This window comes from Hemiscyllium ocellatum, chromosome 14 (assembly GCF_020745735.1).
Source record: "Hemiscyllium ocellatum isolate sHemOce1 chromosome 14, sHemOce1.pat.X.cur, whole genome shotgun sequence".
NCBI lineage: Eukaryota > Metazoa > Chordata > Chondrichthyes > Orectolobiformes > Hemiscylliidae > Hemiscyllium > Hemiscyllium ocellatum.
Window position 1 is genome coordinate 79,765,979 of NC_083414.1, and position 24,039 is coordinate 79,790,017.

Genomic DNA, 24,039 nt, shown 5'->3' on the forward strand with positions numbered 1-24,039 from the left:
TTTTGTCAGTTCTCTCTCAAAATCATGTAATTGGCTTTGTTACTGATGTTCGGATGTGCTTTATGGTCACTTTAAAATGTCATAATCTCTTTGAATTCCAGGATAATTTCCTGGAGAATCTCGGTGTGATATTGCTCCTTCACTCAGATTCATCACCCAACGGTCGACCTGAGATAGGTACATCCCTAGCCAGTTTCACAATGTGTTATTCAAAGATACTCTGACTAAAACATTCAAAGAGGATCTTGGATAATATCACTCTTGCCAATGTGTCTGTCCAAGATTATACAAAGGTTGACGTCTCCCAAAATTATCACGCCACCTTTGCTACAAATTCAAATGACTTCCTGTTTAAATCAGGGATGAGCAATACTGTCAGCAGTGTAAAAACTGTTATCCTGCCTATTTTGTTTGACACGTAGTAGCAGCCAGAATTTGCATTCAGGATGATTCAGCTGCATAATCTGATGCCAAATGCTTTCTCTGTAATGCCTTTGTTGCCATTACTGTCAGGGTTCCCATCTTGCTTTTGCATTCTGCCTGAGATCCTGTAAGGTTGTTTACCGTTGAATAGTTATGCTCCACCTTTGTTCACCCTGTAATTACGTCTCTCTGCTGACCAAATCTCATTTATCTCTGTGTCACAAGTCTATTACCTTGTTGCAGAAATATTTGGCAATTCCAAATAAAAACATTATTATTTACTCTTTCCCATAATGTTCTGTCACAAACCGATTTGCTGATGTACAGTTTTAGTTAAACTCTCTCTCTTCCTGTTCCTTTCTGCTTGTCTTCAGCCACGTTCCCATGCTGTTCCAAGGCTTCACATTTTCTCTTTGCATTTGGAAGGCTCATTTCACCTGAACCCTGTTGTTGCATCCTCTCTGCCAGTTTAAAGCCCTGTCCATAAACCTACCGACATGATTAACCAGGACACTGGTTTCAGCAGTGTTGTTTTTAGTGCACTCATAGGATTTTGCTGTCTCTGGCTGGTCAGCATTTCATGCCCACTTCCAGTTACCCGAGAGCTGAGTGGCTTGCCAGACCATTTCAGAGGGCAGTTGAGAGTCAATCCCATTGCTCTAGGTCTGGATTCATATGTAGGCCAGAGCGTCTGCTTAAGACAGATTTCCTTCTTTATACGATATTAAGCAGTCAGATGGGTTTCCCTGACACCACCATTAAATTCTGGATGAACAGGCTAGTGAGAGTAACTCTAGTCCATCGCCTGGCCCACTGATAGCTCACTCAGCCCTGAGTATTGATCCCTTTGCAGCATGCATCAAACCCCTTCATCTTGACCGTGGTTTGATCCTGATACCTTCCGGCACTCTGGTGTTATCACTCAGTATCTCTCCATGTGGTATCTGTCACTGTGAGGGTCTAATTGCTGCCGGTGACTGCACCTTTTGCAGCTACTCCAGATCCTGAGACAACAGAATTCTCCACTCCAGAGACAAGCAGCAGCACAGGCCAGGGATGGAGACTGGGATATTCCAGATCTCTGTGGGACTCAGTGTCATTCTCCATGTGTTACCCTCACTACATCAGTCTGATTTACCATTCTGTCTATTTCTCTTCCTCATGTAGGTACTCAGGATATTCCTGACTCAGCAGAATTCCCAACTCCTGTCTAGTCTATCACCATATTGAAGACGGTTGGTCAGCCAGAGCGACGGAGAGTGAGAGCCTTCAATAAATCCTGCAGCGAGATAGGATCACTCACAGTGAACAGAGCAGAGAACATTTAAGGGATGGAACTTTGGTTCAGATAACATGACATAGGTACTGTGTTGAAGGGTGAACACAGAGCATGATGGTCCCAGGCTCAATTCCCACCCTCTTGTGAGAGGATGACTTTCAGATCTACTGTACTGAGCCTTCCCGAAACAGCATCGGGAGTTCACATTTATTCATCCATGCCTGTGCTGTCATAGTGAGGATCAGGACAACAGATGGGAAGCAGGCCTCGCTCAAGGATTTTGTATTGAAAACTGGGATCTTTCTGTTCTCTCCTCCCTCTCTCACACTGTCTCTTGTCATGTGATAGTGTCATACAGCAAGGAAACATACCTTTCGGCCCAACCCATCTACGCCAGCATTTTTAATGCTTGTAATTCCCAAAATTTCCTATTACTGTATCATCCACTCCTCCCAGAATCCTGGTGTATATTTGAAAACTACTCCAATGTTGACATCTCTCCCTATTTGTAAATTGGTCCAGTCTCAACATGCCAAATCTCAATAATCTCATCGTGCACTCAGTACAATGATTCCAATTTCTGTAGTTTTGCACAATACCTACAGTCAACCCCATCTCTGTAAAATCCTCCAGGCTAGACCAAAATATCCACCTATGTACCTTCCTCAAGTCCCAAGAGAACATGATATGACTATAACCTTCTGCAGGCAGATCACATTCTTGCCACCTAGCCTATACCACCACACAACCTCAGTAACTATCTCCGATCCCTACCGACCTCCTTATCTATATAAACACCTCCAGACACTTTCCAGCCGCAACAGCACTCCACATCTCTCCTCCACTCCCGACATTTCTCTCAGCACCTCAAACATCCTCTCTTTGTGTAATTCTGCAATTTGGGGGCAGCACGTTGGCTCAGTGGTGAGCAATGATGCCTCACAGTTCCAGTGATCCAGGATCGATTCCAGCGTTGGGTGACTGTCTGTGTGGAGTTTGCACATTCTCCCCATGTCTGCGTTGGTTTCGTCTGGATGCTCCGGTTTCCGCCCACAGTCCAAAGACATGCAGGTCAGTTGAATTGGCCATTCTAAATTGCCCGTAGTGTTAGTTGCAATAATCACAGGGAGATGGGTCGGGTTGGGTTACGCTCCGGACGGTTGGTGTGGACTTGTTCGGCCGAAGTGCTTGTTTCCATGCTGTGGGGCATCTAATCTAAACTCGCCCTCTGTGTTCCATGTTACTGTCACTAAACATAACCGCTTTATCTATAAACAGACCCAAACCCTCCAAACATTCTATTCCCTGGGAACTCCCACAGCTCCAATATCCCTCCTTATCTGTGTAACTTCTTCCACTCCTGAAAGCCGATGATAATGTGGAGATCTTACAATCATCCCTATCTGCGTAATCCTCTCAGGTCCCTGTAGCACTCCCTGCAAAACCCACTCCAATGCCTGTGACTCTCCCAATCCAGTTCCTACAAGACTCACTATCTTTGTAACATCCTACTGTTGCTATCACCCATTCTGTCAATGTAAGTTCCTCTAGTCTGATCATCTCCATAATATTCTCCAGCTCTTACACCGCTATCTGTGTAAATGTTACACTCCCCTACAACTATCCCTAAAGCGGAAACCCCCTCCAATGTGTGCAATACTCCCTTTCTGTGTTAGTGTCTCCGGCTCTATTGCTGTTCCTATCTCTGTCAGCTCTGGCAGATTGTCCAGCTTTCCGGTCCACATAATTTCCAGAACCTCAGCATCCGACAACAACAAATGTCTTCATTAACTACAGCCTTCCATATCTCTGTTCGTTCCTCAATTCTATACAGCACTCTTAATGTCTGTAAATAACATCATCCCAAAAAACAATCTCCCTGTCTGTGAAAACTGCCCCCATCCGACACTGAGGAGCCTTACTATCCTTTATATCACCTGTAGTCCCTTCAGATCTCCGTGTATCTTCCCTGACTCCATTGAATACAGCACATCTCATGTTCTAACACCTCTAGTACATATGTTACTCCTCATCTGTGATATTCTTCAGTTCCAGCAATTCTCGTTCTTTATCTCCACAGCTTCCAATCATCCTAATCAATACAAGGTTATTGATCCCCTGCTGCATGTTTAACACCTGTAGCAGCCTCCAACTTCTCAATGCATATGGATGCTGTAACCTCTTCAAATACTACAGCTTACTGTCTTTGTCATATCTTCCAGTACCTGAAACTCTCTCGATTTCTGTAATCAACTCCTGAACAGCACTCAACATCTCTGTGTATCTGATGGGAATGCTTCAAACCTACCTACACAGCGCTCACTAGTTCTCTGAACTCCTGCAGCCCTATAACCATCATCATCTCTGGCCCCTCCAATCCGACAATTCTCTCTTGCTGTGTGAACTGATCCAGCCCCTTCAGCCCTCCAAATCTCACTCACTCCTGCAGCTCCAACTATTGTCCATGTCAATGTAGTCCCCAGTACCAACAGTTCTGCCATCTCTATAAACTCCTGCAGCTCCAACTACCATCCCTACCCGTGTCCTCTCCAGTCCCTACAATTGTCCCCATTTCTGTAAGTCCTACAGCTCCAACTACCATCCATATCTGTGTTATCTCCCGTCAGTCCAAGCTTCTTTTCACTGTAATATCCTGCAGCTCCAACTACCACTCCAATCTCTGCAATCTCCAGTCCCTCCAATCCTCCCTTTCTCTATAAACTCCTGTAGCTCCAACTACCTCCCAAATCTGTGTAATCTCCAGCCCCTCCAATCCTCCCTCTCTCTATAAACTCCTGTAGCTCCAACTACCACCCCTATCTGTGTAATCTCCCGTCAGTACAATCCTCGCTTTCTCTATAAATGTCTGTAGCTCCAACTACCACCCCAATCTGTGTAATCTCTAGTCCGTCTAATCCTCCCTTTCTCTATAAAATCCTGCAGATCCAACTACCACCCAATCTATGTAATCTCCAGTCCCCACATCCCTCCCAGTTTCTGTATCTCCTTTATCTCCAACTGCCGCCCTTATCTGTGTCATCTCTAGAACCTATATTCCTCCCGATCAATGTAACTCCTTCTGGACTGATTTTCCTGTACCTCTAAGTGACATATTTCAGCCCGACAACCTATCTGATCTCTAGCCACCAACAGTGATTTCGAACTACCGAACTCTGTAACTTCCTCCAGCCTCTACAACCCAGCATTTTTCTTAAGGTTACCTCGTGCCTGCATTCCCCTTTATCTCCGGTTACAGATCCTCGGTCAGGGGAACCAACATATCAGAAACCAAACTTGCAAGAACAGAGGAATCTTCGGTTATCAATAAATTTGCCTCATTTTCTAAATGCTAATGAGATCACATTCAAACTTCTCAATCTTTTCCCATCAATATCGCTCAATTCTGAGGATCGGTCTGTTAAATCTTATCAGGACTGCCTTCAACGCAAGAACATTTTCCCCCTAGATAGGGGACCAAACCTGTTCACAGTATTCTCAGTGTGGGTTTACTGGAGTCCTCTGTAGTTGTTCCAAACCTTCCCTTTTTTTTAAATTCTCCATTCCCTTTGGAGTCTATCCCAGCATTCCATTTGCCTTCTCTATGTCCTGCTGGCCTTGTATAACACCTTTATGAGATTTATGCACAAGGATTCCCAAGTTACTCTGTGGTGTAGCTTTCTGCAGTCATTCTGAAACCAAGAGGTGACCGTAATGATCAGGAAAGTGCTTGAATGTATTGTAAACGATAAGCCAGAAATGAAAACTGCACACTTAGAAACCCATGGAATGAGGACCGTCCATAACACCATCATATATAGGGTGGAACTAGGTCATTCGGTCCATCGTGTCTGTGACACCATTCGATTCTGTCTGAATTGTCTCTGAACCTCATTCTCTCGCCTACTCCCTGTAACCCTGGTGATCTCCTTACTCACCAAGAACCTATCTATCTCTGAGTTAAATGCACTGAATTACTCGCCTCCACATACCCCCGAGGCAGTAAGTTCCACAGATCTATCACCCTCTGGCTGAATAAATTCCTCCACATTTCCATTCTAAATGGTCATCCCTTCAGTCTGAAGCTGGGCCCTTGGCCCCGAGTCTCGCCTGATCGTGGAAACATCTTGCCCACGTTCACACCATCCAGGCCCCTCAGTATTCTGTAAGTTTGAATGAGATTCTGCCAGGGCCTCTGAAACTTCATCAAGTGCAGACCCAGAGACTTCACCTGCTCCTCATATGACACGAATTTCATCCCTGGGATCTTTCTTGGAAACCCATTTCTCGTACCCTTTCACATCCTTTGTCCAGACTCTTAATGTATAACATGTAGAGTGTCATCCTAACACTGACCCCTGCGGAGCTCCCCTAATCACCAGTTCCCATCGTGAAAAAGACCCCTTTCTTCACACTCTCTGTCTTGTGCCCATCAGACAAATCTTCTATCCATGTTCAGCATGTTGTTCTGAAATGGAAATTTCATTTCACACACACTGCTGGATTTATTTTTCTGTCTGGCTGTAACCAGCAGAGTTTTTCCATTACTTTCCCATCTGTAATTCCCTGGGGAAGCTGCCTTCCTGACCCACTGCAGTCTTTTGCGTGTAGGGACAGACACAGTGCTGGGAGGATGGAGCGTGTCTTGGAGGGCACCTTGAAAATGCTGGTGTTCTCGTGCACCGGGAGCTCCTGTTCTTCCAGGGCATAGTGGTTACGGGTTTGTGAAGGGCTGCTGAAAGTGCCTTCCTGAGTGACCTCAGTGCTACTTGTAGATCTTTTACACATTCATTCCTGAACATGAGCATTGATGGCTGAGCCAGCATTTATTGTTTATTTGGTGTTGTCCCTGAGAAGGTGATAGTGAGCTGCATTCCTGCGCAACTGCACCAGCCGTTGGAACTGTTGTTATGTGTGTCCTCTCCAGCACGCGCTACAATACTCCTCATGTGTGTAACTGCACACAGACAATGCAGCTCTCCCTTTTGTATCTGACATCCTCCCCGACTTATAACTCTTATAGTTGCTCGCAATATCTCACCTCCTCCATTCCCATCTGTGCTAGAGATCACTAAAATGTATTTAATCTTGCTTAAATTCTAATCACGTAAAATCACTCCTTTTTTAAATTGGTAGTCCCTTCAGCTTCTGTAACTCTCCATATAATTGTAATCAATGACAGCACAGGTTTCCTTCCTTAAATCTCTATAATGACAATGGTTGCGTGTGCTAAATTGGTACTTTTCTTCCTTCTTATTCATCTCAGGACTTCCAGTTCCTACAATCCCACTAGTTGGAATGCTCCCATTCTCTGCACCTCCTCATGTCCTGAGGGTTCTAGAATACCATCAGAGCTCCAAAAGTTTCTATTCCACCCAGTTACTGAACGTCTTCGAACTCTGTAACATCCAACAGTTTCCAGTACCATACAACACTCGCTGGCTCTCAATTTGCATTTGTTAAAGTCTATGCATCTCTGTAAGCAGCTCAGAAAAAGCCCTTTAGACTCTACAAAATTGCATCATGAATAAGCCATTGTCTCTCTATTTCCTTTGCTGTCTTCAGCGCTTGCAACTCTCGCTGTATCTTCCAGTAACCTGCTTTAGGCACTGCAGGTCTGCATACCTCCCCAGATAACCTGTTCCATCCCATACAGTTCTCTCAGTTACTGTAACATCCTCTGCTCTGTCTAATCCTCATCGTTTTCACTGTCTTCCAGGCACAACGGCGATCCTGTAAGAGAGCAGTGCGGAATGCGATATTATAAATCTCAGCTGAGGCTTGAGGCCGACCATTACCTGGGAGTCACAAAGGGAAGGAACCCGAGAGAGAGCAGCACAGACCGGGAGAATATACATCAGCAGCGAGGATCGAGGCTGACTGGGACTTGGAGTTGGAGAAGCAGCAGATCAGGAGGTTCGAAATCAGGATGGAGTCACAGTGGGAGTGAATATGTGAGCGAGCAACTTGGAGCAGGAGCTTGAGGCTGACACACACCTGGGAGAATATAAATCAGCACTGAGGATCTTGGCATAATCATGCCTGGGAGTCACAGAGACGGTGACCCTGTGAGGGAGCAGACTGGACTGGGAGCTGGAGGATTACACGTATCTGGGAGTAACCGAGATGGTGACCCTGTGAGGGAGCAGAGTGGAGTGGGAGCTGGAGGATTACACGTCTCTGGGAGTCACAGAGACGGTGACCCTGTGAGGGAGCAGAGTGGAGTGGGAGCTGGAGGATTACACTTACCTGGGAGTCTCAGAGACGGTGACCCTGTGAGTGAGCAGAGTGGAGTAGGAGCTGGAGGATTACACGTAGCTGGGAGTCACAGAGACGGTGACCCTGTGAGGGAGCAGAGTGGAGTAGGAGCTGGAGGATTACACGTCCCTGGGAGTCACAGAGACGGTGATCCTGTGAGGGAGCAGAGTGCATTGGGAGCTGGAGGATTACACGTATCTGGGAGTAACCGAGATGGTGACCCTGTGGGGGAGCAGAGTGGAGTGAGAGCTGGAGGATTGCACGTATCTGGGAGTCACAGAGACGGTGACCGTGTGAGGGAGCAGAGTGGAGTAGGAGCTGGAGGATTACACGTCCCTGGGAGTCACAGAGACCGTGACCCTGTGAGGGAGCAGAGTGGAGTGAGAGCTGGAGGATTACACGTACCTGGGAGTCACAGAGATAAGGTTCTGCTGCTGGGACCTGCCTGCACTGAGGTTGAAAGAAGTGTAAGAGCCATCACAGAAAATGCTGTAAGTTCATTGGCTGATAATAAACCGTTATTAGTGACTATCAGTTAATTGCTGTTAGTCAGCAAATTTATTTTTTCAACTTCTAAAGTAAGGATTGAACTCAGAAATATGAGGTGTATGTGAATTTATTGTACTGAGCCAGTAGCATAAATTAAGCTCAATAAGCCACAGTGGAATAAGGTACTTAACCATATTGTTATTACCCGGATGTTAACTTCATTCTAAGTAATAAATTAAGTTACTCGAGGCATGTTGCATTTTACGACAAGGCAAGACATGTTTGTCAGAAGGAAAATGGTTCCTGTTGCATTGGGAAGTCATAGCCCCTGCTCATGTCCTAGATGAACACTGGGTCATAGAGATCAGACACTGACTAGAGACTTTGTGATGCTGAGAGTTAGAGGGATAGCGCACACACACAGAACAAATCATCCTGACACATGGCTGCTTGGAATAAGGAAGGGAATCGGCGCCCAAGCAATTGAAGTGAAACAGCCACGGAATCCAGGAATATACCGGTGTCTCCCTCCCAAATCAGTTTCCAAGCTAGAAAGCTGATGAAGGTACTGACTGCTCAGGGGAGGGCAGTCAGAGCCATGTCTGTGGCACCATAAGCAGCCTTACCGTACAGGAGGGGAGGGAGAAGAAAGGAGGAGCAACAATCACAGGGATGTCAGGAAATTGAAGAGGTGTCGGTGTGTCTGTAATTACAGGATAGTGGGGTTAAGAATGTCACTGTGTCTGCAGGACATTCATCTGGGGTTCACTGAGCATTCAAAGGTCATGTCCGTTTTTGTAGTAATGACCTGGGTAGGAAGGGTGAAGTGGTCTGGGAATCAGAATTTAGGGAGCAAGGTGGATGGTTAGGAAGCAGGAACTCCAATGTAGCAATCCCTGGGTTACTGCCAGTGCCGTGCGCAAGTGAGAACAGGACTCGGAGTTTTAGGTAGATGAAAGTGTGACTGGAATGATGGTGCAGCAGGAAAGCCTTCAGATTCCTGGGACATTGGGACTGGTTCTGGGGAAGGCAGTAACTGTATAAGCTGGATGGGCTAAAGTGACAGAGCTGGGACTGAATTTCTTACGGGTGTTTGGGAGGGATTGAAAATAACTTGGCGTGTGCTCATGATCCAAAAGGGAATTGTAGAGGAGAGTACCAGGATTTTCAAAATAATGGGAGATGCAGTTGGTACTAATTTACAACAACATGTTTAACAGTGGAAGATGGAGTAAGAAAGAAAGCCTTAATCTGAGGTACTCTGCATGGACATGAAGACTCGAAGTGTGGGGAGTTCCAGATGCAGATTGCTGTGTGGTAATCTGATGTGTTGATCACCCAGAGCTGGCTCAAGGAATGGCAGGACTTGGTGTTAAATATTGCTGGGTATGAAGGATTCCAAAATGACAGAAGGGAAGGGAAAGGTTGAAGGTAGAAGTATGGGTTTAGATTAGCGTTAGTTAAAGAGTCCAAGAGAAAGAGGATCTGTCCAAGGACAGAATGAATTTGACTGGAGATAAATACAGAACAAAAAGTATACAAGTAAACTGTGAGGTACAGTCTGCCGGTCAGAAACCATTGGAAAGGATAGAGAGAATAAATATGCAAGGGCATTTGAGAGCGATGACAATACTACAGACTACTAATATTGAGAAACTTAATATTTCCAGATATTGACTGGGTTACTCGTTGTGAAGAGTCATGAGGGGCGAGTGTTTCTGGCTTACATGGAGGATGCTCACTTCAGGAGTATGTGTCCAGCCCAAGAGAGCATGTACTGTTGGACCTTGTCCTTGGGAAAGAGGTGGGATCCAGTGTCAGTAGGGGAACGTTTTGGGGTGCAGCGATCGTTTTATCGTAAAGTTCAGGAAAATGGTAGAGAATGATATGCAATAATTGAGACTGAGAATCATTAGTTGACTGCGAGCAACCTTCAATGGGGCAAGAATGAGGCTGGGAAGGTTTGACTGGAACTCTAATTTGGTCAGGAAAAGAGGTCAGTTTTAACTTTAATTGAAACTCAGAACCATATACAAACCATCCACAGCTACATGTGGTTTCCATTGTTTGCCTTTGATATTCGTTATTTCACTTTTCCTTCTCTGTTTTGAAAAGAAATCTGCTAAAGATTGTTTGATATGTCTTGCCAGCATAATTTCACACACACTGTTTGCTTCCTAATTTCGCTTTGGACCTCACCCCTCCACATTCCGCACTCCTCTCAGCTTTCTGGGGTATTGAGTTCCCACTGTCTTATGTAGGCTTTCCTGTTCTGTCTGTGTGTTCCTAGATTTCAAGAGAACTCTGGATTTAGCAGTCTGACGCTATTTTATTCTGTGAGATCACAGTTTCTGGGAACCACTTTAATCTCCCCTCAGAATACCTGCCACTGCTTTGTTTCTGACTCATCTTCTCGTTATTGTTTCCTGTTCACTTGAAGAAATCCCTTCTCAGTTTAATAAAGTTAGACCGAGTTACACGAAAACTCCAACACTTAGTCTTGCTTTGTCCATTACAATACTTAAGTTAAAATCAAATGAATTATGATCACTGTTGCCCTTTTCCTTCCTGGTGGCAGTGGTAATGAGTGTGGATGGTACTGTCGAAGGAGGGCGATGGTACTCACACCTGTTACTGAGTGTCTTTGGGGGAGGGAGGATGTCATTGTGGATGGGGACCAATCAAGTGGGCTGCTTAGTCTTTAATCGTGTCAACCTGTCTGAGTACTGTTGGAGCTGCACTCATAAGACAAGTGGAGATTGTTCCATCAAATCCTGACTTGAACCTTGGAGATCTTGGACAGACTTTGGCAAGGCAGGAAAAAAAAGTTACTCGCTGCAGGCTTCCTAACTTCTGACCTGATGCTCTAACTACAGCAGCTGTATAGTCTTAGATAAACCTGAGAATGTTAGTGCCAATGGATTCAGCAATCGTACTGTCTTTGAATGTTGAATAGCGATGGTGGGATGGTTTATGATGGCTATTGTCTGACATTTGTGTGGCTCGAATGTTATTTGCCACTTGTCAGCCCAAGCCTGACTGTTATCTAAGTCTTGCAGCATTCAGACTGATTTCGTGATCTGAGGAGTAAGGAATTATAAACGCATGAGCAAATATCATTACATCTGACCGTATGAAGGAGTGAGCTTGCAGTTAGCTGGTTTTCCAAAGAACCCGCTGCCTTAGTTCTTCTAGATTAAAGTCGGTTTCAAAGTTGCTCTCCAACAAAGCTTGGTGCGGTGAACCTTGTAAATGGTATACAACACCACTATTGAGCATCAGTGATGGAGTGGATAAATGGTCATGGAAGTGATAGTAATTAAATGTGTTATTCCTGGGATGTAATTCATCACAGCCTTTGAGGAATCAGCAGGTCAGTTGCTCACTGCAGATTTCCTAGCATCTGACTTGCTCTTAAAGGCAGTATTATTTATGGGGCCTGTCCAGGGCACATTCTGGGCAATGATAGCACCCAGGATTCTAATAAACATCGTGTTGGGGACTCAGTGATGGGAATGTTATGGAAGGTCAAAATGGTTTGAATCTTTATTGTTACTTTTTTGTCTAATATTTATGTGGCGTGATTATTAGTTGCCGTTTGTCATACTAAACCTGGATAATTTCCAGGTCTTGTTACATTTCAGCATGGCCTTTTTCAGGAATGTCATCATCTGTGAACATTGCCCCGTCTGACCTTATGATGGAGAGAAGGTCATTGCAGCAGCTGGAAATGGTTGAGCCTCGGACACTCTCTTTCCGGAGGAATTGCTGCAGAGCTCTCCTGGAGTTCCAGTTACTCACACTGACAACAGGCATTATTGTTGCTGGGGATAAGTACTCACACTGACAGCAGGCATTATGTTTGCTGGGGATAATTACTCAAACTGACAACAAACATTATTGTTGTTGATAATTACTCACAGGGACAGAGGAATATTTGTTGTTGGGATAATTACTCACACTGACCACAGACACTATTGTTGCTGGGGATAATTACTCACACTGACAACAGGCATTATTGTTGTTGGGGATAATTACTCACACTGACAAGAGGCATTATTGTTGCCGGTGATAATTACTCACACTGACAACAGGAATTATTTTTGTGGGTGAATTACTCACACTGAAAACAGGCATGATTGTTGCTGGTGATAATTACTCACACTGACAACAGATTTTATTGTTGCTGGTGATAATTACTCAAACTGACAACAAACATTATTGTTGTTGATAATTACTCACAGGGACAGAGGAATATTTGTTGTTGGGATAATTACTCACACTGACCACAGACACTATTGTTGCTGGGGATAATTACTCACACTGACAACAGGCATTATTGTTGCTGAGGATAATTATTCACACTGACTGCAGACATTATTGTTGTTGGGGTTCATTACTCATACTAACAACAGGCATTATTTTTGTGGGTGAATTACTCACACTGAAAACAGGCATTATTGTTGCTGGTGATAATTACTCACACTGACAACAGATTTTATTGTTGCTGGTGATAATTACTCACACTGACAACCAGATAATTGTTCTGGGGGGAATTACTCACACCGACAACAGGCATTATTGTTGTGGGGGGAATTACTCACACTGACAACAGGCATCATTGTTGCTGATGATAATTACTCACACTGAGTACATTATTGTTGTGGTGGGAATTACCACGCTGACAACAGGCATTATTGTTGCTGGGGATAATTCCAACCTGGAGAATAATTCCCCCAGATTTTGAGTAAGTATAATTATACTCGGGATCTTATTGTCACATCCTGTTACATGGTGCCTTAGTGTGAACAGTAATTACGCTCACTGCTCGTTTGGAATTCTCCTCTTTTAAACTGAGCGTGCAATGGGCTCGGATCTGAGTGAACCTGATGGGACATTAACTGAATGACACTGAGCAGGTTATTGCTGATGGATCCCATTATTGCTGACACCTTCCTTCACATTTCCATGGAAGACCCTGCACCAATGGGTCAGCAACTGGCTGGAATACAAGGGCCCTGCTTTTTATGTACAGGACATACTTGGGCAGTTTATCATATTTTAGGAAGGCCTCTGTTCTTGCTGGAATGAATCAGATTGGTTACAGATGTGGCAATCACTCGTGTTAAATCACAGTTTTCAGTGTCTCCAGCCATGTGTTGACATTATGTGGGGTGAATTGAGTTGTCTGAAGATTGAGATATGTGATGCTGGAGACTACTGAAGGAGGCTGAAAGGGATCATCTGGTCAGCCCTTCTGGCTGAAGATTGTTCCAGTTACAGCAGCTTTATTTTTTCCTTGATGTGCTGCTGTCTTGCATAACTGGGGATTTCATTGTTAGAGAGCAGCCCTCTCCTCCAATGGTCTCATTCATTGTCCACAGTCGTTTATAACTGAATGTGGCAGGATCTTATAGATACATCTATACCATTGATTCTGGTATCACTGAGCTCCGTCCATAACTGGCTGCTTATGATTCTTAGCATGCAAGTTGCCCTGCTTTGTAGTTGAAGGCAATCAGATTTTCTCTAGGTTGTCCACTCATTTCTAGTTTTGGCTGGTGCTGCGCCCAGCATGTCCTTCTGCATTCTTCACAGACCCAGGAAGGGATCCCTGGCTTGATGATTACTATACAGTCGGAGGTATGTTTAGCCGTTATGGTTATTATACAGTGGGAAGTATGTCGGGCCGTGATGGTTAGTATACAGTGGGAAGTATGCCGGGCTGTGAGGTTGCAGACTGCATGAGTTGTGCTGCTGCTAATGGCCCACTGCACCTCATGGACCCCTCGTTGTTAGTTGCTCGATCTGTTCAAATTCTGTCCCATTCAGCGCACAGATTGCTACATAAAATGGTGGAGGGTCTACAAAATTAAGATAGCCCCTCCTCACTTTCAGGACTGATTTGTGACCATTCTTACCAACATATGAAATGGAGAGGTGCATCTGCAGCAGGCAGATCGGTGACGATGTGGTCAATTATATGTTTCCCTTCTATTGATGCCCTCATAACTTGCCACAGAGCAACAGGATCCAGCATTAATGCTGAGCACTATATTGACTATATATACCAATATTGTATACATATTTCCTCCTCTGCCTGGCTGTTTCCTGTTAGTGGGACAGAGAGGATGGTGATGTTGCTGGAGACATAGTCCTGTTCACAGAATCCTGCTCTACAGATAATATCTGAGTGTTGCTTGATTAGTCTGTTTGAAATATACGGCCGGTCACTTTTACATTTTGTATCATAGAGAGTTACTGTCACTTTATGTCTTACATATTTGAAAATAAATCAAACATCATTGCTTTTCCGTTACAAATAATTGAAGTGAACAAAACTTAAATTACCAGCGTACACACCTAATTATTGTACTACTCAGTGACTGTAGTAACCATTTTCAGATCAGTGATTTTACCATCATGCAGTCAGCAAATTTCCTGCACATGACATTTTTTAAAAGAAAGTCTGAATTCAGAAAGAGCGTTATCACACCTCACCACCGCAATCTGCAAAATACCGACCATCAGCCGAATTTGTCCAGGGGGCTTCCAAACTTGAGCTGGACTGTTATTCACACTATCCCTTACAACCAAAACAGCCCGAACCAAGAAGGGAGTGCATAAGACTGCCTGTTCCAAGGTCTATCATAGGACTTGATGCTGGCCCACATACATTTCAGCACTTGTATAAATGACCTGCCAACAACCATGTCGTGCAACTTTATCTCTGCTGATGACTTGGAGTGTGTCACCAAAGCTCTATAATTCTGCACATTGAACCCAATCCCCCTGAAGATGTTATGAATGTGATGGACTCCTGCAGCACATGGCGTCTTATATTGAACCCACATAAACGATACTGAGTGTACGTCAGCTCCACAATGTCAGTATCCAAACAGTAACCAGACTGTGCATTACAAAGTACCTCATTGTGATTCGTTCACACTTTTCATTATATTATCACCATAAAATTGAACAGAACAACTGGCTGGGTTTGGAAACAAATGGAAATTTCTATGTAAATGTTTTCGGCATTGCTTTAACCACTGACAGCAACATTTTATTACTGAAGCTCGTAAAGCCTTTGATTGCTCACTTCGTACAAACCCACCCATTTGTTTTTTTCAAATTTATAACTGGAATATCATCAAAACAATGCACAAATCACAATAAGGAACTTTCAAATCATGCGCCCAAGATCAAATGATTAAGCATAAGGACTTTAAAAATGTACAAGTATTTTTACTTGTATGAGTATTTGTGCTAATATACAAACACTAACATTTTTGGGACAATAATTTAACTGTGTCCAAATGTTCTACAGTCGATACGAGTATATATTTGCTGCTTTTATCTCGCAAGTCAGTAATTTGGTGTGTGAATGTCAATGTCTGTGTGATGCTCGGTATGTAGGCCTTGACTCTGAAATACTGACGTATTGTTTCAAATAGCATACCCTGACCCCAGCATCAGCTGTTCACAGCAAGCAAGGTACTGACTGGACCCAACCAACCTGCGCGTACAAACTCTCATCTCCCTGGCCAATATTGGTCATGCTTGGACAATATGTTTAATTTTAGTTCATTCTGTTGCTGATTACGTCAGTATTCATTGTCCATTCTCTCGTTTCCCTTGAAAAGGTGTTGGTAAATTGCTTTCTTGAACTGTTGTCGTCTGCGTGTTTAGGGAGACAAAATGGGGGAAGATCTCGAAACAATAACACGAAATAAACAGTGACGTATTGCTAAACTAGGAGTAGTTTGGACAGAATATGAGTGCGCTAGTATTCCCATTTATCTGCTACTCTTATCCTTCTGATGTCCCTGATTTTGAAAGATGTAGTGTTCGAATCCTGCGTGAAGCTGTAGCGTTCGAATCCTGCGTGAATTTCTGCACATCTTGTGTACAGTACACATTGCTGCTACCGAGTGTTAATGGATTAGAGATGAAGCTACACTCATCTAGATAAATGGGACAGTAAACAAAACGGTTAGGTGTGAAATAACTCTCACACTGCACTGACACATCGTCACTCAAAGACAGCGATAGTATGGGTTTACACACAGAATAAATGTACACCTATGTTAGCCCTTTCGTATTACTCAGCCGTATTCAGCATTGTGTTGGATATGCTTTAAGCCACTCGTGACATTGCCTCCATCAAACAATGAAGGATAGGTACAACATGGGGTTAGAAACAGGGTAATGTTCCCACTAAATATTGATTAATCAGACTCCATATCGACCCCACTCCAACAGTCCCAGGACAGGTACAGCACAGGATAAGATAAAAAGTAAAACACCACATAAACTGATCTACATCAGGAGCCACCAGAACAGCGTAATCACAACATCTAATACAGATTGATATTCACACTGTGCTAACCCAATCGAACACTGAAGGTTAGTTATAGACTGGAGTTAGCTGAATATTTAAGATCACCCTGCAATATCCCCATCAGACACTGCCAGGAAATGGGCAACATGGGTGGCACAGTGGCTCAGTGGTTACCACTGCTGCCTCACAGCACCAGGGAACTGGGTTCGATTCCAGCTACAGGCGACTGTCTGTGTGGACTTTGCACATTCTCCCCATGTTTGCGTGGGTTTCTTCACATAATCCAAAGATGTGCAGGCTAGGAAAATTGGCCATGCTAAATTTCCTATAGTTCTCAAGGATTTGTGGGTTAGTCGGAATAAATGTAGAGGAATGAGTTTGGGTGGGATAGGCTTTGGAGAGTTGGTGTGGACTTATTGGGCCGAGGGCCTTTTTCCACTCTGCACTAACACGATCACACAGATTCAGGACAGGGAAAGGAAAGGTTTTGACTCAAGTTAAAGCTCCATCTGCACTGTTCTCTATCAAACACTGTCAGGTCAGTGTAATAATGCTGCCACTTTCAGAAGGTTATTTTGTCCTTCGGTTTTTTTTTGTAAATGAGAAGTTGTTACGGCAGAGGTGTCAACATTTCTCAGAAAGAGCCTAGTTGAACATGGTAGAGGACTGGCCAGTTCTCCCAGTTCAGGCTTTCGTTCTGATTTGGTTTATTTGGAACAGAGAAGCTGCCGATAGCAGGCACAGAAACTGCTGCAGCTGAAACAGAATCCATACTTCAGCAGATGATCCCTGACTGAATTTTATCTCAGAAATCTCTCCTGCCTGCAAGATTCTGTGTTTACGTTTACCTTTCACCAAATTGTGTGTTTATGGGATGTTACGGGAATTGGAACAGCTCATTGGTTAAGTTGCGTTCCTGAGGTGCTTGAGTTTTCACATAATGATGTTATTCTAAATTCTGTTTTCTTCGTGTTTCAGCTGTAGTATTTCGATAAAATTGTGCTTTGCTTAAAGCTGAGTGGTTTGCCCAGCTGGATCACTCCCGGAATGTCCACTTCAAATCGTGGAGACCACGCTTGGAATATTGTGTCCTGTTCTGGTCGCCCTACTATAGAAAAGCTACAGATGCTTTGGAGAGGATGCAAAGAAGGTTTACCAGGATGCTGCCTGGACTGGAGGGTTTGCCTCATGAAGAAAAGTTGAATAAGCTCGGACGTTTCTCTCTGGAGAGAAGGAGGAAGAGAGGAGATCTGAATCGAGGTATACCAGATAATGAGAGGCATGGATAGAGTCAATAGCCTGAGACATTTCCCCAGAGCAGGATTGACTGGCATGAGGGGGTCATTGTTTTAAGATATTAGGTGAAGAGTATCGAGGGGTCATCAGTGGTAGGTTCTTTACAAAGAGAGTTCTGAATGCATGGAATGTGTTGTCAGCAGTAATGGTGGAAGAAGAACCATTCGGGACATTTAAGTGAATACTGGACATGCACATGGACAGCAGTGAATTGAGGGGTGCGTAGTTAAGGTTATTTTATTATACATTAGGATTAATCTTCTGCATAACATTGTGGGCCCAAGAGCCTGCTTGGTGCTGTACCTTTCTATATTCTATGTTGTATGTTCTATTTTATAGAAGACTTTCCCCTTTTTAAAAACAGTCTATCCTTCCATTCTTCCTACCAAAGATGCTGCCTCACAAGTTCCAACATTTTATTCTACCTGCCATTTTTTACCCATTCTCTTCATCTGTCCAAGTACTTTCGCAGCTACCTGCCCATTTGACATTTGCAAACTTATCAACAATCCCATCAGTTCCTTTGTCCAGAATGTTAATGTATAACGTGAATAGTTGTGGTCTCAACTCTGATTGCTGCAGAACTCACCTAATCACCGACTACCTTCCATGAAAAAGACCTCTTCATCCTTACTCCCTGCCTACTGCCAGTCAGCTAATCCTTTACCCACGCTGAAAACTTGTCCCTGACAACTTGAGTTTTTTCCTATTCTTCAGCCTGCTGTGAAACACCTACTCAAAGGATAAGTTAGTATTCGTATACTTGAAAAATAGCCAAATTGATGCTGAAAGTTTGGATGACATGCCCTTACATTGCACAAGGAAGAAGCTGATACACAAGAGAACAAACTATGTTAAGAACATAACGAAGATGAGACATGTACAGATTCAGTAAGTGAGCAAAAGTTGTAACACAATGTGAGTGCACTCACACCAAAAATCAAAAAGCTAACGTATTTTAAATAAAGAATAAAAAAACAAGTCACGGGACGATCTGTTTGTTGTTGTCTATGAAAAACAGAAGATTGACTCCCGGGCATAGGTTTCTTCACTCGACTGATTTTTGGTATGAAGGTTTTGGCTCAGCATAAACTGCTTAACATGTTAGGCCTGCATTCCTGGTTGTTTAGGTCCACAGATCCCTGGAAATACATGGTCAATTGTTGCCTTCTTCCATCATTCCATTGGATCTGGAGCAGTTCCTGCAGATTAGATGGTGGGAAATGTAATCTTACTGTTTAACATGACAGAGAGAGGGAAGTAAATCAGTGATGGACAGAACAGTCAGCCTAACGTCAGTGCAGGAAACTGTTAAGTTTTACTATCAAAGTTATATTAGCATGTGGTAAATATTTTGGGAAATTGGTAATATTTTACAGCAGTAATCAGACATGAAATAACTGAAGATTCATCCAATGAAGTTTACCGGGTGGAGCTAAGAAATAAGAAGGGAATGGTAACGTTATTGAGGTTGTACTATTGGCCCTAAATAGTCAATGGGAATTAGTGGAACAACTGTGCAGGGAGACTGGGCAGATTTGCAGGAAAAATAGAGGAGCAATCATAGGAGATTGAAATGTTTCTAACATAGAATGGGACTGCCAGAGCGTTGAGGATTAGATGGAGTGGAATTTGCTCAGTGCATTCAGGAATGTTTCCTCAAGCATTTAATAAGGGGTCCTGCACACAAAGGGGAAAACATGAACTATGTTTGTGAAATAGGGCAGGATAGGTGACTGAGGTGACAGTGGGGGAGCACTTTTGAACCAGTGAACATGGTTGTGTTAATTTCACAACAGTTTAGGAGAGTGATAATACTGGTCCATAGATTCACTTATCAAGTGGGCTAAGACAAATTTTAACGGAACTAGGCGCGATCTTTCGGGATTGATGGGAGTAGTTTGTTTACAGGTAAACTGATCTCCAACAAGTGGGAAGCCTTTTATAAGTGTGATAGTTAGAGTTCAAGGTCTATAATGTTCCTGTGAGGATAAACAGAAACGTTGGCAGGAAAAAGGAACCCAGGATGACAAGCGATATTGAGATCTTGACCACAAAAAGGAGGGATGCATCATTCAGGTATAGGCAGCAGGGAATAAAGGAAACCCTGAAGGTATACAAGGGATGCAGGAGTTTACTGAAGAAAGAAATCAGGAGGGCGAATGGGGGAACAAGATAGTCTTGGCTGAGAAGGTTAGGGTGAATCCAAAGAGATTCTTTAAGTATATTAAAGAAATAAAATAACTAGAGTGAGAATTGGGTTACCTTAAGGACCAAAGAGGAAATGTGTGTGCAGAACCAGGGTAAGGTTGTCAGTGAATATTACTCCTTTGTGTTTACAGTGGAGAAACATTTGAATACCTTGGAACTTGGGGAAGGTATTTGAGAAAACTTGGGGACATTCTATATTAGCTGAAAATGTGTTTCTGGAAAAGTGCAGCAGCTCAGGCAGCATCCAAGGAGCAGGAGAATCGATGTTTCGGACATGAGCCCTTCTTCAAGAAGAGGTGCTCATGTCTGAAACGTCGATTCTCCTGCTCCTTGGATGCTGCCTAACCTGCTGCGCTTTTCGAGCAACACATTTTCAGCTCTGATCTCAAGCATCTGCAGTCCTCACTTTCTCCTAGACATTCTATATTACATTAGAATAGATGTGGGATGTATTAGAGTGCATGAATTTGGATACATGTCTTAGTCCTGACGAGATATATCCAAGAACACTGCAAGGGGCTCGAATAGAAATTGCAGAACTTTGGCTAGATATATTTGCAACACTGTTAGCTACAGGTGAGATCCCGAAAGACTGGAGAGTAGCGAACGTTGTGACAATATTCAAGAAAGACAACAGAGAAAAGCCTGGGAACTACAGACCAATAAGCTTGATGTTTGTGTTGGGTTAGTTTTCTGAGAAGATTCTGAGAGATAAGGCATAAATGCATTTGGAGAGACAGGGTTTGTTTCAGAGTAATCAGCATGGCTTTGTACGTAGGAGATCAGCCTTACAAATTTGATAGAGTTCTTTGATGAAGTAACCACGAATGTTGATGAGGGCAGAGTGGTAGAGGTAGTCTGGATAGATTTCAGAAAGCCCTTTGATAAGTTTCACCTTGATAGGCTGCTCTGGAAGGTAAGATCGCATGGAATCCAGGGCAATATGGCAAATTGAATACCCAATTAGCTTGATGGTGATGAGCAGATGGTAACAATAGAAGGATGCATTTATACTGGAGGACTGTGACTAGTGGAATGCCTCAGGGGTCGGTGCTGGGCCCATTGCTGTTTGTTACCTATATCAATGATTTGGAGGAGAGTGCACAACACATGGTTAGTAAGTTTGCAGATGACATTAAAATCGTTGGTATCATGCACAGTGAGGAAGGTTATGAGAAATTGCAGTAGGAACTTGATCAGCTGGAGAAGTCGGCCAAGAAAAGGCAAGTGGAGTTAATCCAGATAAGTGTGAGTTCTTGCATATTGGAAAGTCAAATCAAGATAGGAATTTCATGGTGAATGATAGGACGTGAAGGACTGTAGTGGGGGTTCAGGTGCACTCTTCTCTGAAAGTGGAGTAACAATTAGACAGGGTAGTGAAGAAGGCTTTTGACACACTGGCCTTCATGATTCAGGGCAGTAAGTACAGAAGTTGGGAAATTATGTTGCAGATGTGCAGTACGTTAATTAGACTGCACTTTGAGTCTTGTATTCAGTTTTGGTCACCTAACTATAGGAAGGATGTTATTAAACTGGAAAGCGTGCCGAAGAAATTTACAAGAATGTTGCCAATGTCCCAACGGTCTGAGCTACAGGGAAAGGTTGGACAAGCGAATACTTTTCTCTTTGCTGCCGAGGAGACTAAGAGGGGATCTTATAGAAGTTTTTACGTTCACAAGAGGCATGGATAGAGTGAATGCACTCAGTCTTTTCCCACTCTCGGGGAACCGAGGACTCGAGGGCATCAGTTTAATGTTCGAGGGGAAAGAATAAGAGGGAACCTGCAGGGCAACTCTTTACTCATACGATGGTACGATTTTGGATTGAGTTGCCAGTGGACGTGGTTGGAGCAGGGATATTAACAGCTATTGAAAGGTATTTGAATTAATACTTGAATAAGAAAGGTTGAGGAGGATATGGTCCATGTGCAGGGAAATGAGGTTAGCGTAGATGGATGGTTTGGTCGGCTTAGACCAGTTTGCTCAAAAGGGTCTGTCTTTGTGCTGATGGGATTCTATAATCATTTGAATCTATGACTGTAGAGATTACGTGCAAACGGGATGTTTTTAATGTTTGGGGAGTCTAAAACATGTTTTAATGTTGGGTCAGATGGGAAAAGTATTTATGAGTGAGATGAGAAAAGCCAAGACACTGTACGCATTAAAGCATGAAGCAGTTTGTTTTTAAATAGATCTTCATGATAATCAATTAAAAAGGAAAGAACGTGAGAATATGCTTTTAGTATTGATAATATAATCGTATTGGATAGGGGAGCACTTTTAAACTGATTAATGCTGGATTTTTCCACCCAGTCCTGATGATTCCGTGTTTGAATTCAGAGGGATCCCTGTTTCACTTCTTGTCACATATCTCCACCAATCACTACAATTTAAAATATAACTGCGTAGGTAACATTAAAAATAAATACAGGTCTCAGACTTTATCTAGTTCAGTGTTAACAAGTTTGCCAAGTTTACATATTAAGTAAAAACATTGTCGTTATTTTCAAGCTAAAACTCCCCAAACAAAGCTACAATGAGGAAATGTAAAGCTCTTCAAAGTGTTATCTTTGAAACAGTTTGGAGGAATAAGTGAGGACTGCAGATGCTGGAGATCAGAGTCAAACAGTTTGGCGCTGGAAAAACACAGCAGGTCAGGCAGCATCCCAGGATCAGGAGGATCAACGCTTCAGGCATAAGCTCCTCATCATGAATGCCTGATGAAGGGCTTCTGACCGAAATTTCGACTCTGCTGCTCCTCGACTACTGCCTGACTTGCTGTGCTCTTCCAGTGCCACACATTTTTTATTTTGAAACACTTCGAACAAATGATAGTTAAACTCATGACCAAGACGAAATAACAGATAATACTAGATAGTGTTGCGATGCGGTTCTGCTCACACAGGCTGCTGGTGCTGGACTCCAGTCCTTGACCAGTTGTATTTGGCTGAATGACCTTTGCTTCAGCTGCCGGATTTTTTTTTAGAACGCATACCCCACAGAAATTCACCACAAGTGGGAAAGATGACGTTGGGTTTCTCAGCTTCTCCATGCTGCTGTATAGAGAGACAGAGGGCTGTGAGCTCATGCTTCACAGGCAGCATAAATTCTCTCCTTCTCTGAGTTCCAACATTCAATAGTGTTACCCCAACCCCAGACTGAATATCATGAACTCTCTCTGAATGTTTCCAGAGTGAAACATCTGCCATCTTTAGCAGTGCTACTTATTATTATGTCGGTCAAGAGATTTTATTTTTATGATTCATATTTTTATAATATGTCAAAATGAAAAGATCTTATTCAATGACTATTTCTCCAACATTGAGTTTCCTTCACAAGCAGAAGTATCCATTGGATATACACACAAAACACACTGCTGAAGGTCTTATATGATTCAATAAAATCACCGCTCATTCTCAGATCTCACCAACTAAACTTTGATATCATAAACTCTTCATTCCAGGAATGAGTGAAGGTCGATATCCATGGGAATTACTACAGTTGCGGAGATCAAACTACAATGCACGAAGAAAACGACTGTTTGTAAGTTCAAAGCTTTTGCAGAAACAAAGCATCGTTTCATTATCTTCTGGCACTTCCTTTATCTGCATGCTAACGTCTTTTGAGATTCATCAACGAGGACAGACAAATCTCTCGGGATCACAAAGTTCTGGGATGTTTCTCCATTTCAATCTTTTCCTGCTGTTTTATCCTTTGTGCCATAATATGCCAGTTCCCATAACATA